This window comes from Emys orbicularis, chromosome 6 (assembly GCF_028017835.1).
Source record: "Emys orbicularis isolate rEmyOrb1 chromosome 6, rEmyOrb1.hap1, whole genome shotgun sequence".
Classification (NCBI taxonomy): Eukaryota; Metazoa; Chordata; order Testudines; family Emydidae; genus Emys; species Emys orbicularis.
The window spans coordinates 123,075,542-123,090,768 of NC_088688.1; positions in this window are offsets into that span (position 1 = coordinate 123,075,542).

The window sequence follows — 15,227 nt, forward strand, 5'->3', positions numbered from 1 at the left end:
TGTGGGCTCCCCTCACCTGGGAGGAGAAGGGACACTGTGCCTATCACAACCCACTCCAGCGAAAGGCTCTTCGGGGTGGGGACCTTGCCACCACCAAACTAAGTATGGGGATACAATAGGGACAGGGATACAATGAGGTGAGGGACGGGCTGGGCCAGGCCAGAGCTCAGGGGGGGAGGGGGAAAGGTTTGCAGGGTCCTCATATGAGGTTGTGCATAGGATCCATTACAGGGTTCAAAAAAGAACTAGATAAGTTCATGGAGGATAGGTCCATCAGTGGCTATTAGCCAGGATGGGCAAGGATGGTGTCCCTAGTCTCTGTTTGCCAGAAGCTGAGAATGGGCAACAGGGGATGGATCACTTGATGATTCCCTGTTCTGTTCATTCGCTCTGGGGCACCTGGCACTGGCCACTGTCGGAAGACAGGATACTGGGCTAGATGGACCCTTGGTCTGACCCAGTAGGTCTGTTCTTATGTTTTTATCCCAGATTCACTTCAGGTTAGTCCTGCCTCTTGGGTGTGGGAAAGTTTGAATGGGGGAAGGAAACAGACTCTGGCACAAGGAAGGGGCCCTGAATTTTTTTAATAGCTTTAAACATTTCTGGAGAGGTCCAAGCTGCAGCTTGGGTCTTATTTTAAAGAGAACTAATTTGTCCAGCCTCAGCACCAATCCTCCATTCAAAGATGGTCTGATAGGAGTCTGTTGTTTTAGGGAGGCAGTGTTTCCTACTGGATAGAGCACTGGCCTGGGGCTTAGCAGACCTGGGTTCAATTCCTGGCTCACCTGCTGTGTGACCTTGGGCACATCACCTTCTCTCTCTGTGCCTCAGTTTTCACATCTTTTTAATGAGGATAATGATACTGACCTCCTTTGTAGAGATCTTTGAGATGTACTGGTGAAAAGCACTAGAAATTATTAGGGCTGGCCCAGACTTGAGTTTTCAGGGACGTTTTAGACACTGATACTATTATCCTGAAACATTAGTTAATTAACGGATCATTTATTTCCACCATGAATCACCCTTTCCTTTATTCAAAATTTGGAGAAGGGACGAAAAACTAGATTTAAAGAATTTTCTCCCTCTCTCTTTTATTTCCCCCCCAAAATAAGTTATTCAAAAGATCATTTCCGTCTAGGACACGGACTCTGAGCTAAACCATTTGGGCAAAATGGCTAATGATCCTTGTTCCTCACTGTTAGTGAGCACCTCATATCTCCAGGGTGACCTGAAAGGTTACAGAAATTAAATTAAAATCAATGAACCCAGACTGATACCAAGGCATCTGAAATGCAGGTGTCAGATAGGCTTATCATTATTCTGCTCCTATATTCATATACAGTGTGGGGTTTATGATAGATGAGACCATGAGAGACAGAGCTAGGTGGCCCATCACGTTTATAATATTTTTCTGTGTAAAGGTTTGTCTCTCTAATGGGCTGTGTGAATAGGCTGAATCCTGCAGCTCTCAGATGGCCCACAGAAGCCTTTAAGGCAGTAGAACCAGTATGTTTCTGGGAATACATGGGAAGGGGGGAGATTGAGTCAGTTCTTCCTGTGCATTGCAGGCCATTGCTTTGTGACAGCCATCTCAGCACAAACCAGAGGTGAAAGTAAACCGGTCCATTCCGGTGCAGCGTACCGGCAAGAGCTGGTACACAGCCGACCGTACCGGCAGTGGGCAGCTTCCCCAGGCTGGCGATTCAAAGGGCCCAGGGCTCCCCGCAGTGGCCAGAGCCCCTGGCCCTTTAAATCGCCGCCAGAACCCCGCTGCTGGAGCCCGGGGTAGTGGCGGCGGCCGGGGGCTCCAGCAGTGATTTAAAGGACCCGGGGCTCCCAGCCGCCACTACCGCAGCCGGAGTCCCGGGCCCTTTAAATCTCGATTTAAAGGGCCCGGGGATTTAAAGGCCCTGCCTCTTGCGGTTGAGGCCCCACCCCCTTCTGGCTGAGGCCCTGCCCCCTGTTCAGGACTCTGGGGTAAGTCCTTTAAGTTACTTTCACCCCTGGCACAAACACTGGTAGGGGGTTGGGGGAGGTAGGGCAGGGACATAATGCATAGCACTGCAACAGCTTGCTTCCACTGCCCGAAATTGCCCACAGTGTTCAAGGACTTTGGAATGGGAGCTCCATAAAGAACTCCTGTGCAAGTAGACTTTCCCAGATATGCTCTCTAACCCGTAGATTTTATCCTGGCAAGCTAGACTTTATGCCTCTCCTAGTCTCAGTGAGGTTTATTTTGTTCAACTTTTATTTTCTTCATTTTTTATTTGTATTCTGGCATCAGGTAAGGTCAGGGGCCCCACGGTGGTAGGCTCTGTGCAAACATAAAATAAGAGACAGCTCCTGCTCCAAAGACTTTACAAATTAAATCAACAGGACAGGGGAAGGGGAGAGAGGCAAAGTGACTTGCCCAAGATCATAAAGCAGATCAGTGGCAAAGCCGAGAATAAATCCAGGCCTTCTGAGTCCCTGTACAGTGTTCTATCTACTAATAATTAAGATAACTTTGGTTCACGGCCTGTTGCTGGGCCATTCCAAAGAGGGAAAACTAAGTGCAGAGTTCAAACACTTTGGTTGGGGTTGAAAGGACCCGGTATTGATCACTCGGTGAAAAGCATGGGGCACACATTGCTAGAAGGTGGTGCCAGGATGTAGTAATCTGGAGTTTGGGGAAAGCTTAGAGACCAAGAGATGTAGGGGTGGGAAAGCAAAAACAGGCCAGGGTGTGGCACACAAGTTTCAGAGGTAGATACCATATAGGTTTTGTTAGGGATTCTTGGTGCCAGATTCATTCTTTAGTTCTATAACAAATACATTTCCACATTAGAGCCTGGAGGCAAAGTTCCATTGTTCCAACTTATTTGCAGCTGGAGTGGCTCACAGCTAAGGGTGCCACGCTCAGGTCAGACTGTCCGAAACCAGGGCAGACAGCCCAGACTGGTAATATATCCTATTTCACCAAACCAGTAACACAAATGTACTCCTGGGTCACTATATTAGTTTTACCATGGAGTCTAATATAAATAATGGTACAAACTACTTCAAATTCATTAATTAGAGCTGTATTCTTAATAGAGGCTAAAATAAGACCGGGAACAAATGCTCTAAAAAAATCCCAGCATTTTTCTTTTCTTTCAAACTATCTGAAGTCTTTCCCAGAGAGTCCAACATCCTTGTCTCTGTCATTAGCTATACTCAAACCACTGGCAGATTCTCACATTCTTAAAATAACCTGTCTCTTTTAATGACGCTTTCAATAGAGCTGTTTTTGAGACCTACTCATAGCTTGGACCCAGCCCTGTTAATGTGATTAAAACCTGCAGGGCTGGGTCCAAGCTCATGTCAAATGAAAAATCTTTGGATTAGTGGATACATCACTACCTAGCGTCATGTTCACCCAAGGTTTTATTTCTTTCCAGAAATGTTGGCAATAGGGCAATGTCACCAAGGAAGATACAGTTATTCCCCACACCCCAGGAGAGAGCATTCTCTTTGATTCCAATTCATTTTGCTGAATATCCAATATCGCTGATGGGTTAACTGTAAACCTAAGGCCTATGTGGAGTTCCTGACGCTTCTACATATTGATGGAGTTACACCAGGGCTGAATTTGGCCCATCAATTTGCAGAGTAATGTCTCTCCTCCACTTCACCCTTAAAAAAAAAAAATCAGTGGAGGGTTAGGGAAATCCATTAAATATCTGTAGATATAAAAGACCAAGAGAGGGCAAAATTCATAGTTGAGTCTAAGGAAAACAAAGACTCTAAGGTGCTATAATGTACCTCTTTTTTGGGGCCAATCATCATTAAGTTGTTCCAACATATGTACCTTTAGGCTCAAACCCACTTATTAACTTGTACCTTCCACCCCATTCAACAGCACCTCTAAATTTGGGCATCTGAGTCTAAGGCCTGGTCTACACTACGACTTTAATTCGGATTTAGCTGCCTTAATTCGAATTAACGCTTGACCCGTCCACACAACGAAGCCATTTAATTCGAATTAAAGGGCCCTTTAATTCGATTTCTGTACTCCACCCCGACGAGCGGAGTAGCGCCAAAATCGAATTTGTCAATTCGAATTAGCGTTAGTGTGGCCGCAATTCGATGTTATTGGCCTCCAGGAGCTATCCCACAGTGCACCATTGTGACCGCTCTGGCCAGCAATCTGAACTCGCATGCACTGGCCAGGTGGACAGGAAAAGCCCCGGGAACATTTGAATTTCATTTCCTGTTTGCACAGCGTGGAGAGCACAGGTGACCACAGAGAGCTCATCAGCACAGGTAACCATGCAGGCTGATAATCGAAAAAGAGCACCAGCATGGACCGTACAGGAGGTACTGGATTTGATCTCTATATGGGGAGAGGATTCAGTGCTAGCTGAACTGCGTTCGAAAAGACGAAATGCCAAAACTTATGAAAAAATTTCCAAGGGCATGATGGAGAGAGGCCACAATAGGGACACAGATCAGTGCCGCGTGAAAGTCAAGGAGCTCAGACAAGCCTATCAAAAAGCAAAGGAGGCAAACGGTCGCTCCGGGTCAGAGCCGCGGACATGCCGCTTCTACGCTGAGCTAAATGCATTTCTAGGGGGGGCCGCCACCACTACCCCACCTCTGACTGTGGATTCCGAGCTGGGGATAATCTCATCAGGTACACCTGATGATTCCGTGGAAGGGGAAGAGGAGGAGGAGGAGGACGAGCTGGCAGAGAGCACCCAGTTCTCCGTTCTCCCCAACAGCCAGGAACTGTTTCTCACCCTGACTGAAGTACCCTCCCAAGCCTCCCAAGCCAGCACCCAAGACCATGACCCCATGGAAGGGACCTCAGGTGAGTTTACCTTTTAAAATAGAAAACATGGTTTAAAAGCAAGCATTTTTAATGATTAATTTGCCCTGAGCACTTGGGATGCATTCGCAGCCAGTACAGCTACTGGAAAAGTCTGTTAACATGTCTGGGGATGGAGCGGAAATCCTCCAGGGACATCTCCATGAAGCTCTCCTGGAGGTACTCCAAAAGCCTTGCCACAAGGTTTCTGGGCAGTGCAGCCTTATTCCGTCCTCCATGGTAGGACACTTGACCACGCCATGCTAGTAGCAAGTAATCTGGTATCATTGCCTGACAGAGCCTGGCAGCGTATGGTCCCGGTGTTTGCTGGCATTCAAGCAACATCCGTTCTTTATCTTGCTGTGTAATCCTCAGGAGAGTGATATCGCTTAGGGTAACCTGGTTGAAATAAGGGAATTTAATTAAGGGGACTGAGGTGGCCGTTCCTACTGGGCTGTTTGCCTGTGGCTGAAAAGAAATCCTTCCCTGCATTTAGCCAAGTGCAAAGGGGGGGGGGAGGATTGGCCCAGAGCTTTTCGCGTTTTGCTAGCAGGGATCTTCCCTGATACCAGCCAGGCGGTGGGGGGAGGGAGAAAGCACTCATCCCAGAGAATTCATGGCGGGTGGGGGGGGGGGGTGTTAGTTTGGTTCCTGCAGGGATCTTCCCTGATACCAGCCACGCGGTGGGGGGAGGGAGAAAGCACTCATCCCAGAGAATTCATGGCGGGTGGGGGGGGGGTGTTAGTTTGGTTCCTGCAGGGATCTTCCCTGATACCAGCCACGCGGTGGGGGGAGGGAGAAAGCACTCATCCCAGAGAATTCATGGCGGGTGGGGGGGGGGTGTTAGTTTGGTTCCTGCAGGGATCTTCCCTGATACCAGCCACGCGGTGGGGGGAGGGAGAAAGCACTCATCCCAGAGAATTCATGGCGGGTGGGGGGGGGGTTGTTAGTTTGGTTCCTGCAGGGATCTTCCCTGATACCAGCCAGGCGGTGGGGGGAGGGAGAAAGCACTCATCCCAGAGAATTCATGGCGGGTTTGGGGGGGGTGTTGTTAGTTTGGTTCCTGCAGGGATCTTCCCTGATACCAGCCAGGCGGTGGGGGGAGGGAGAAAGCACTCATCCCAGAGAATTCATGGCGGGTTTGGGGGGGGTGTTGTTAGTTTGGTTCCTGCAGGGATCTTCCCTGATACCAGCCACGCGGTGGGGGGAGGGAGAAAGCACTCATCCCAGAGAATTGGATGGGGGGGGGGGTGTTAACCTTCAGCAGCAGAAAACAAGCTAACAGGAAAACTGCAGCACAACGGGCTTTGCTTGGTATGTGGGAAAGCAGGGCGCAGAAGCCTAAAGACAGTGGCTTACCATGGCAGCATGCAAGGTGAATTCTGTTGCCCCGACCTGCGTCTGTGATCTCTAGCAGCAAAGCCACAGGCACTCAATATTAAGAGGCAAAATGCGACCTTGCACAGAAATCACATGTGCTATGTAATGTGAATAGTATACACCGTGAAAGAGTATAAGCATTGTTCTGAAAAATGTATCTTTTAAAAAAATTCTCTCCTTTTTTCACTCCCTCCAGCAGGTGCAAATGTTTCAAGCCTCCCTCCTCCTTCCCGAAGGCTATCCCAGATAAGGCGTCGTAAAAAAAAGACGAGAGAAGAGATGTTTTCCGAAATCATGCAATCCACCAGGAATGAAAGAGCTCATCTGAATGAGTGGAAGGAGACGGTTTGCAAGTATAGGAAAGAAGCCAGTGACCGTGAGGACAGGAGGGACCAACGTGAGGACATGAGGGACCAACGTGAGGACAGAAGGGACCAACGTGAGGAGAGGAGAGACGCTCGAGATGAGAGGTGGCGGCAGGAAGATCAGAGGAGTCGGGAAGCAACGCTGGGGCTGCTGCGTGAGCAAACAGACATGCTCCGGCGTCTGGTGGAGCTTCAGGAACGGCTGCTGGAGAACAGAGTGCCGCTACAGCCCCTGTATAACCCCCCTACCTCCTCACCATGTCCCATAGCCTCCACACCCAGACGTGTAAGAACACGGGGGGGGAGGCTCCGTACACCCTCCCATTCCACCCCAGTGGACAGCCCAAGCAAAAGGCTGCCATTTTTTTAACCTTTTTTTACTGGGCTTTTCCTTCCCGCAGATCCTCCTCCCAAACCCCACTCAGGTTCTGTGCCGCTACAGCCCCTGTATAACCCCCCTACCTCCTCACCATGTTCCATAGCCTCCACACCCAGATGTGTAAGAACACGGGGGGGAGGCTCCGTACACCCTCCCATTCCACCCCAGTGGACAGCCCAAGCAAAAGGCTGCCATTTTCTTAACCTTTTTTTACTGGGCTTTTCCTTCCCGCTGATCCTCCTCCCAAACCCCACTCAGGTTCTCTCCCTCTTTTTATAATCAATTAATAAAGAATAAATGATTTTTAAACAATGGTGACTTTATTTCCTTTGAAAGCAAGCTGGGGGAAGGGGGAGGGTGGGTTCCTTACAGAGAATGAGTCAATAAAGGGAGCGGGTTTTCAGGAAGGATAAACAAACATAAATTTCACACTGTAGCCTGGCCAGTCATGAAACTGGTTTTCAAAGCTTCCCTAATGCGCAGCGCTTCATCGTGTGCTCTTCTAATCGCCCTGGTGTCTGGCTGCGAGTAATCAGCAGCCAGGCGATTTGCCTCAGCCTCCCACCCTGCCATAAAGGTCTCCCCCTTGCTCTCACAGAGATTGTGAAGCACACAGCAAGCAGTAATAACAATGGGGATATTGGTTTGGCTGAGGTCTGAGCGAGTCAATAAGGATCGCCAGCGACCTTTTAAACGGCCAAATGCACATTCTACCACCATTCTGCACTTGCTCAGCCTGTAGTTGAACAACTCCTGACTCCTGTCCAGGCTGCCTGTGTATGGCTTCATGAGCCATGGCATTAAGGGGTAGGCTGGGTCCCCAAGAATAACAATTGGCATTTCAACATCCCCCACGGTTATTTTCTGGTCCGGAAAGTAAGTCCCTTGCTGCAGCCGTTTAAACAGATTGGTGTTCCTGAAGACGCGAGCGTCATGAACCCTTCCCGGCCAGCCCACATGGATGTTGGTGAAACGTCCCTTGTGATCCACAAGTGCTTGCAGCACCATTGAGAAGTACCCCTTGCGGTTTATGTACTGGGTACCCTGGTGCTCCGGTGCCAAGATAGGAATATGGGTTCCATCTATTGCCCCACCACAGTTAGGGAATCCCATTGCAGCAAAGCCATCCACTATGACCTGCACATTTCCCAGAGTCACTACCTTTCGTAGCAGCACCTCCGTGATTGCTTTGGCTACTTGCATCACAGCAGCCCCCACAGTAGATTTGCCCACTCCAAATTGATTCCCGACTGACCGGTAGCTGTCTGGCGTTGCAAGCTTCCACAGGGCTATCGCCACTCGCTTCTCAACTGTGAGGGCTGCTCTCATCTTGGTATTCTGGCGCTTCAGGGCAGGGGAAAGCAAGTCACAAAGTTCCATGAAAGTGCCCTTACGCATGCGAAAGTTTCTCAGCCATTGGGAATCGTCCCACACCTGCAACACTATGCGGTCCCACCAGTCTGTGCTTGTTTCCCGGGCCCAGAATCGGCGTTCCAAGCCTATAACCTGGCCCATTAACATCATAATCTCCAAAGCACCGGGGCCCGCGGTCTCAGAGAATTCTGTGTCCGTGTCCATGTCCTCATCACGCTGGTCGCTGCGCTGCAATCGCCGCCTCCTCCTCCTCGCCTCTTTTTTCTGGTCCTGTGTAAGCATAAACTCCACGAGAAAGCGCGAGGTGTTTATAATGTTCAAGACTGCGTTCTGGAGCACAACGGGATCCATGCTTGATGCAGAATGGAGTCTGCAGAGTTCACTCAGGAAAAAAGGCGCGAAATGGTTGTCTGCCGTTGCTTTCAGGGAGGGAGGGGGAGGCTGTACCCAGAACTACCTGCGACAATGTTTTTTGCCCCATCATGCACTGGGGTCTCAACCCAGAATTCCAAGGGGGGTGGAGACTGCGGGAACTATGGGATAGCTATGTAAAAGCTACCCACAATGCAACGCTCTGGAAATCGATGCTACTATGGTAGCTTGGACGCAAACCACCGAATTAATGGTGCCTAGTGTGGCCGAATACATTCGAATTTATAAAATCGGTTTCCTAAATTCGAATTATATAAATTCGAATTAATCCTGTAGTGTAGACATACCCTTAGGCCATCTAACACAATAATTTACATATTGAGAGGCCAAAAGAGAGAGTGTAGATACTAACAGGAAGGAGCAAGAAGGTGCGAGATGAAGCAGACTGCCCAATTTCAGCTAATATCTGGCTATGTAAGTTACATGAACTTACACAGTCTCTGACATTATATTAGATGAAGGGAGTCTCAGGCCATGTCTACACTTACAAGCTTACAGCGGCACAGCTGTACTGATACAGCTGTGCCACTGTCAGGGCATTCGTGTATTATGTCGCTCTCCTGGCGACATAATAAACCCAGCTCAATGAGAGCATCTCTCGCCAACGTAGCACTGTGGACACAAGCACTTATGCCGGCAAAACTTATGTCGAATGGGATGTGTGTTTTTTTCCAAACCCCTGAGCAACAAAAGTTTTGCCAACATAAGTGCTAGTGTAGACATAGCCTTACCATGCGTATTAGAGAGACAAGGTGGGCCTTTTATTGGCCCGACGTCTGTTGGGGTGAGAGGAGAAAGAGAGAAGTGTTCCAGCTTCTTCAGGTCTGGGAAATGTACTCAGAGTGTCACAGCTAAATACAAGGTGGAACAGACTGTTTAGCATAATTTGGTAACACATATAGCAAGGGACCATTCAAGGTGAAGTGGTCCATTCACACCTCTCCAGTCACAGGGAGGACAGGAAGGATGTGTGGGGGAGAGCAGGGGAAAGCAGCAGGTGAAGGGGTTTGTTAGTGGGTTACAGATTGTTGGAATAACCATAACTCTAGTGTCTCTATTCAGTCCATGATTTTTAATGTCTAGCAAAGTTATGAATTTAAGCTCCCAGATGCATCTCATGAAAGTGTTGTACAGGTTTCCTGTGTGGATCAGGACTGATAGGTCAGATACAGAGTGATCGCTTTGTGAAAAGTGTTCACCCACAAGTGATAGGGTGTTTTTGTCTTATTATCCTGTGTGAGTTCATTTGCGAGCATAGTGATTGGTTTCACCCACACAGTTGCTGTTGGGGCATTTAGTGCACTGGATGAGGTACGACCCATGTAGGGAAAGACATGTGAGGGACCCATGGATCCTGAAAGGTGTATGGTAGGGGCTAATGATCATTGTAGCAGTGGAGATATGTCTGCAGGTTTTGCATCTGTTGTTCTGGCAGGATCTGGTGCCGCTTTGAGTTGGTGGGCCCTAGCCTGTGGGGAGCTTGCTTCTGATGAACTTGGAGAGGTCGGGGGAGGGGGTGTTTGAAAGCCAGAACAGGGGGGCTCAGAAAAGATTTCTTTCAGGATGGGGTCCCCATTGAGTATGGGCTGTAGCTGTTTGATGATACCCCATATGGGTTCCAGTGTCGGGTGGTAGGGGACAACTAGGGATGTGCAATTGGAGGGGGTTTTATTTGTGTACTGAAGTGGGTTCTTTGAAGGTATTTGGGTGGCTTGTTCAATGCTGCAATCTACTTCTCTGGTTGAGTATCCCTGGTGGTGAAGATTGTTTTGAGTGTGTTAAGGTGTATGCCCCGGACTTTCTCCCCAGAGCATATTCTGTTGTATCTGAGTGCCCGGTTATAGCTAACAGATTTCTTGGTGTGTTTGGGGGTGTTGCTGGATCTATGAAGGTAGATATGGTGGGCTTGTGCAACCAATGCTGAAACCCACAGTGCTGGGTCATCACTCTATTTTCAAAAAGTGGATGTACCAGTTTATATACAATTCTTTTTTTTCTACCTAATTTGACAAACACATTCTTTCCATTTATTTAAAGAACCAAAGGAATATCAGGCATACGGAAAGTCATTGAATAGTAGCTTTCTAGATAGAACAGCCACCAGCAGCAACTATTAGAGAGTTAAGCACATTAAATAACACGCTGCTTTTCACACACTATCTTTAAAATAATTCACCTTTGAGGATAAAATTTTCATCATGCCCTCATCTTTCCCTGTTGGCTAGGCTCCCTGACTGAACTACAGCTCCCATGTTACATAGCAGTCAGGTGACTCCCATGATGCATCACACTGGTCTGTCAGACAGGGGATTGTTGTGCATTTTGGGAGATGCAGACTGGCCATGGAACTTGGCTCAGAAAATGGGGGCACGAAGCAACCAAATTAGCACCAGTAAGGCTCCCAAAGCAATTTATGCAAATGCAGTTTAATATTGAGCTTATTAGAATGAAACATTCTGTGTCAGTTCAACAAACTGAAATATTTAGAATTGGATCAAACTGACCCAAAACATAATACCTTGATTTTTCTGACAGAAAATCAAAACAATTCAGCCAAATTGAAAATTTCCCACATTTTCAATTGAAAAATCATTTTAACAGAAAATTCCTGACAAGCTCTATTAGGCTTGTAATTACCATGGGAAGTTGATGATTTAGACCTGGAGTGTTGATTCAGCCCATTATTAAAAAGAGCAAAGTGCAATCGGAGTTCAGATTCTGAGCTCTACCCCATCCTCACACGCTCCTCCACATTTGGGGATGTTAGGATATTGGGGTGTGATCTGGGCCCATTTCTAGTTTTTTACAAGACTCTTAGAAACACGTACTCTATATGCATACCTGTCACCTTAGCATCCCTATTCCAGCCGGATTGAAATCTTAGTGAAGGCATGACAAGTTGTAGATGTAATACATGTTAACTGGTCAAGGCAAAACCTAAAGTCTAGTACTGGGGTTTAATTCAACCCCCTGCCAATGTGTACTGAAACCACAACTGGCCTTGTCTTCACTAGCATTTTAACATATGTTAAAAATACACCTTTTCCCCTAAAGTAGACATGGCCTAAAGGCGTGAGCAGACTTCCAAACCCAAGGCAAGCACAAAATTCTTCTAACTCACAGTCTCATTCAAAACCTTGATGCCAACCTCAGCAACATTCCCCTGTAGTGAAGACAGACATACATGCACTGGCTAGCTGTATGTTAAGATATGTTAATTGGGAAAAGTCTGAGTTTGCAATGCCTCCCATGCTGTCAAGGAAACCTTGCAAGAAAGCAGGATTGCAGCAGGAAAATGCAAAACTCCTCCTTTCAGTTTGAAAAAAATATAACCCAATAAACCATGCTACAGTTTATACAGATTGTTTCTCGTGAACAAATTATAAAACAAAAGATTAAAATTCCCTGTCGGAACCTAAGCTTCTAATCTTGTAATATTTGACCAGCAAGGTTGCATATAATATAGTAAATTTTCCACCAATGTGGTGACTTGTTCCTCTGCACTGACTTCTCTCTATCCAGAGGTAACTAGAGAAAAGCCAAAAATATCACATAAAACTAACAGAATCAGTATGCATAACATACCTACTCTTAACTTGGCAAAAGTGAAGGTAGACAATCTCAATGTCATTATAGAGTTTGGCAGGCTGCTCACAGCCACCTGCCTGCCCAAACTAACGAAGGCCAGAAAAGATTCATTTTCATCTATTAATATTTGCTAAACCACTTAACCTCAACTGACAACTCCTCTTGGTGAATCAGAGACTTGGCTGTGCATTTGACATATCTCTCTGTTGACCTGCAAGGGTGTCAAATTCTTGTTTGGACATATGAACCTTGGAGGAAGAAAAATCTGTAAAAGGTATGAAATGTCTCCTCTTTGAAAGAACTAAAACTACATTCACCCACCAAGCCTTATCTTGTCACAAATAAACCATTTCCAGGGCTCTGCCGCTCTTCCTGACTAGAGAAATGTATTGAAAGGACTGTGTATATACAGTTAAAAACGAAACAGTCTCTGTATTAGATGTAGGACATTGCAGGTTGATCAGAGTGAATACCATGAAGGTTTGGGTTAAATCTCACATGCGAAGTACAGGCTAGAAAGGGGTCGGCAACCTTTCAGAAGTGGTGTGCCGAGTCTTCATTTATTCACTCTAATTTAAGGTTTCGTGTGCCAGTAATACATTTTAATGTTTTTAGAAGGTCTCTTTCTATAAGTCTATAATATATAACTAAACTATTGTTGTATGTAAAGTAAATAAGGTTTTTAAAAAGTTTAAGAAGATTCATTTAAAATTAAATTAAAATGCAGAGCCCCCCGGACCGGTGGCCAGGACCCGAGCAGTGTGAGTGCCACTGAAAATCAGCTTGCGTGCCGCCTTCGGCACACATGCCATAGGTTGCCTACCCCGGTCTAAAGCATTTATCTTCTCCCCATCATATAGGAACATGGGATCTAGGTGTTGATTTATAGAAGTGCAGGGATTTCATCATTGTTGGTGTGTAGTAGTGAGAAATGTGTACTTTTTGTAAGAACACCTTCCTTGAAAAGGCTATAGACAATACTGGTATAGTAACAAACTAGCTGTGGGTTACAGCATTACAAAACTGCTGCATCTTGATGGAGATGAAAGTTAACTTAGCAAGTAATTTACTTTTGTTTCGGTGGCTGACCCAGGAGGAAAAAGTTCCAAAACAAAAAACTGAATTATTTTGATTTTTCTTGCCAAAAAAATGAAAAGGTATTGTTCAGGTCAAAACAGCACATTTCAAATGTGGACTCAACTTATTTTTTGAAATGTCAATTCAAAGCAGCTCATTTCATTTTTTCCCTAAATGAAACATTTTGATAATGCTGAATTCTCCCCCCTCTCCTTTTTTTCAGCTGAAATTATTTGTCAAATTTGACCCAAATTTGCAAAGATTTGATGCCCGCAAAATGCATTTTGAGGTGAATTTAATATTCATCAAAAATATTTCACCAGCTCCAGTGACAAGCTTCATTCAAGAAGTCTTTTGTTCCGTGTTTTTTTAATTAGCATATTACAACTGAAAGTGACATGAATTCTCCTCACAGACATAATTGAACCACTTCTGTTTGGGGATCCAACTTCTGTAGGTGCACATGGTGCTAGGTCCATTGGAGTCGTTGCAGTTCCACTGTATGTGTGGAAAGGGAAAGAAAGATCATGATGCATAAGACCTGTGCAGAGAGGGTTGGTGCAAATATTTTTTAATTAGCTGCAAATTTCCCTGACATGCTGTTCATTCACTCTGTTTAATCATTAGTGAGTGACATCAATGGGGTTTCATAGACCTCAGCACCTCTCCCTTTATGCTAAATACTCAAGGGGTACGGCCATGTAACAAGATCATCTGGCCTATCCACGATCATCCTCCAAGGGACAGTACTGGGGAAGAGAAGAAGAGGTAGACAGAAGAAGAGATGGATTGACAACATAAAAGAGTGGACAGGAATGGACTTTGCGGAGACTCAAGCACTGACACACAATCATCAGGGGTGGAGACAATTGGTTGATTGCTCATGAATGATGGTGCCCCAATGACCAATGCAGTTATGGGAGTGATGATGATGATGAAATATGCAAGACCCTTTTGTTGCTGAAATCCAAGTAGCAAGGCAAATGATTCTATCTGAAAAAGAAACCATGTTAGGTTTGGCTTGGCTTTGCTCTTTACTTCAAGTGTGTTTCTTGTGCTTTATGGCCCAGTTAATCATTAGTATCTGTAATATTTCTAAGAGTAGTTCACAAGAATGATTTGCTCCATTGCAGAAGCTTATAAATTAGAAAAAAGTTAAGATGTGTTTGACACATTGCATCTCAGCAACCAAGGCAGTTGATTTGAAACAATTGCAGAGGTACCAGCAAACCTTTAAGGTAGCTCTATATTTTTCTTGCAGCCGGAACTGTGTGTTTTGTGTCAAAGATGCACCATATTTCTTGGTGGTGATGAAATATTATGAGGCAACACAAGAAATAATTCTTACCAGAAGGGTAGCAATGTGGGCAAGTGGTAATGAAAAATGGATACAGTCATTTGCTGCTGCTGCATAAAAAGCTGGTGTTTTGCTTCAAGCAGATCACCAAGAAAAGGATAAAGTATAAAAAGAAAACTCCCCCCCCCCCCACCACCATTGTGTTTGCATGGCTGGCAGTTGCATGCCACCTAAATGTACTTGACAGAGGCAGCTCATTGTCACACAGGCATCAAATCTCCATGTTGTCGTCTACCCATCGCAGGTAATTATACAGCCTCAGTAGTAGCTGAGCACCTTAATGTCTCGCTCCTCACAACACCCCTGTGAGGTAGGGATATGCTGTTGTCTCCATCATACAGATGGGTAACAGAGGCACAGGGATACTATGGGTAACATTTTCAACAGCACCGTAAATGACTTCAGAGCTTCAGTCCCATTTTCAAAAGTGACAGACACTTAGGAGCC